The sequence below is a fragment of the Cylas formicarius genome, unplaced genomic scaffold, assembly GCF_029955315.1.
Source record: "Cylas formicarius isolate icCylForm1 unplaced genomic scaffold, icCylForm1.1 PGA_scaffold_177__1_contigs__length_28352, whole genome shotgun sequence".
Taxonomy (NCBI): domain Eukaryota; kingdom Metazoa; phylum Arthropoda; class Insecta; order Coleoptera; family Brentidae; genus Cylas; species Cylas formicarius.
The window spans coordinates 4,833-7,500 of NW_026844252.1; the positions used below are offsets into that span (position 1 = coordinate 4,833).

The following is a 2,668-nucleotide window of genomic DNA, read 5'->3' on the forward strand; positions in this document are numbered from 1 at the left end:
GTCTCGATATTTATTACCAACAAAAAAAAAATTGGACGGATCGCGTCCGAATAATAATAATAACGAGTGTGGCGTCGGGAACGGTTCATTTCCGTACTCGCACGCTATCACCGCCACACAAAGTGGTCGCGTCTGTTTCTATTTAAAAATAAAATAAACGCGTTTCGCGCGCGTAATTATTATTTTTAAAAAAGAGACTGTTTGTTGTCGTACCGCGCCCGATCGTCGTCATCCGTGGCGGCGGCGGCGGCGGCGCGCTCGACACGTAGAACAGCTCCCTGGTTGATCCTGCCAGTAGTCATATGCTTGTCTCAAAGATTAAGCCATGCATGTTTCAGTACAAGCCAAATTAAGGTGAAACCGCGAAAGGCTCATTAAATCAGTTATGGTTCCTTAGATCGTACCCACAATTACTTGGATAACTGTGGTAATTCTAGAGCTAATACATGCAAACAGAGGTCCGACCGGAGACGGAAGGAGTGCTTTTATTAGATCAAAACCAATCGGTGGCGGGTTCGCGCCCGACATCGTTCAACTTGGTGACTCTGAATAACTTTACGCTGATCGCACGGTCTCGCACCGGCGACGCATCTTTCAAATGTCTGCCTTATCAACTGTCGATGGTAGGTTCTGCGCCTACCATGGTCGTAACGGGTAACGGGGAATCAGGGTTCGATTCCGGAGAGGGAGCCTGAGAAACGGCTACCATATCCAAGGAGGGCAGCAGGCGCGCAAATTACCCACTCCCGGCACGGGGAGGTAGTGACGAAAAATAACGATACGGGACTCATCCGAGGCCCCGTAATCGGAATGAGTACACTCTAAACCCTTTAACGAGGATCAATTGGAGGGCAAGTCTGGTGCCAGCAGCCGCGGTAATTCCAGCTCCAATAGCGTATATTAAAGTTGTTGCGGTTAAAAAGCTCGTAGTCGAATTTGTGTCTCGCGCCGCCGGTTCATCGTCCGCGGTGTTAACTGGCGTGCCGCGAGACGTCCTGCCGGTGGACTTAGCCCGTTCACGCGGGCGGTCCAACTCAATCCTGCCGCGGTGCTCTTCATTGAGTGTCGAGGTGGGCCGGCACGTTTACTTTGAACAAATTAGAGTGCTTAAAGCAGGCTAAAACTTCGCCTGAATACTGTGTGCATGGAATAATGGAATAGGACCTCGGTTCTATTTTGTTGGTTTTCGGAACCCCGAGGTAATGATTAATAGGAACGGATGGGGGCGTATTGCGACGTTAGAGGTGAAATTCTTGGATCGTCGCAAGACGGACAGAAGCGAAAGCATTTGCCAAAAACGTTTTCATTGATCAAGAACGAAAGTTAGAGGTTCGAAGGCGATCAGATACCGCCCTAGTTCTAACTGTAAACTATGCCAGCTAGCGATCCGCCGACGTTCCTCCGATGACTCGGCGGGCAGCTTCCGGGAAACCAAAGCTTTTGGGTTCCGGGGGAAGTATGGTTGCAAAGCTGAAACTTAAAGGAATTGACGGAAGGGCACCACCAGGAGTGGAGCCTGCGGCTTAATTTGACTCAACACGGGAAACCTCACCAGGCCCGGACACCGGAAGGATTGACAGATTGAGAGCTCTTTCTTGATTCGGTGGGTGGTGGTGCATGGCCGTTCTTAGTTGGTGGAGCGATTTGTCTGGTTAATTCCGATAACGAACGAGACTCTAGCCTGCTAACTAGGCGTATTTAGACATCTCAAAGGCCGGCCGGCTCGGGGTTCGCCCCGTTGTCGCGCGCGGTTTTTACTGTCTGCGTACAAACAATTCTTCTTAGAGGGACAGGCGGCTTCTAGCCGCACGAGATTGAGCAATAACAGGTCTGTGATGCCCTTAGATGTTCTGGGCCGCACGCGCGCTACACTGAAGGAATCAGCGTGTCCTCCCTGGCCGAGAGGCCCGGGTAACCGCTGAACCTCCTTCGTGCTAGGGATTGGGGCTTGCAATTGTTCCCCATGAACGAGGAATTCCCAGTAAGCGCGAGTCATAAGCTCGCGTTGATTACGTCCCTGCCCTTTGTACACACCGCCCGTCGCTACTACCGATTGAATGATTTAGTGAGGTCTTCGGACCGATACGCCGATGGCGTTTCGGCGTCGTCGATGTGTCCGGGAAGTTGACCAAACTTGATCATTTAGAGGAAGTAAAAGTCGTAACAAGGTTTCCGTAGGTGAACCTGCGGAAGGATCATTAAAGTGATAATAAAAATTACACAGTTTGTCTTTATTTAGTCGAACGAATTTTTGTCGCTGACGCTCGGTCGAAAATATCTCGCGTCGATCTTTAAGTCGGCCGCGATTAAATTCGACGACTACGACGACCACTCGACCACCGTAAAAAAGGGGAGAGAGGAGTAGGAGTAGGAGGAGCGCCGACAAAATTCCGGGTACCTAGACGGAACTCGAAGCGCGAAACCTAGTTTCGCGCTCGCCGTCGACAAGGTGTCAAACGATATTCGCCCGGAGCACCGAAAAGTACTTACACCCACCCGCGACCCGCGAGGAGGTGTGTATATAAACTTTAAACCGGCGCGGGTCGTCCGAACGCGAACGCGCGCGCGCCTACCGTCTGAATAATAAAGAACAAAGGGCGCGCGGCGAAGTGTTCCGTCGGATAGACCGGCCCGAAATCGAACTTTTTTTTTTTTTTTACGTCGAAAG

At 51.0% G+C, this 2,668-nt stretch overlaps 1 non-coding gene across 1 annotated transcript; it reads left to right on the forward strand.

Annotated features, from left to right (window-relative positions):
* Positions 1 to 275: 275 nt before the first annotated feature.
* Positions 276 to 2,201, forward strand: LOC132695963 (small subunit ribosomal RNA). Its single transcript, XR_009617957.1, has one exon. It is a non-coding gene; the product is annotated as a small subunit ribosomal RNA (ribosomal RNA).
* Positions 2,202 to 2,668: the final 467 nt, after the last annotated feature.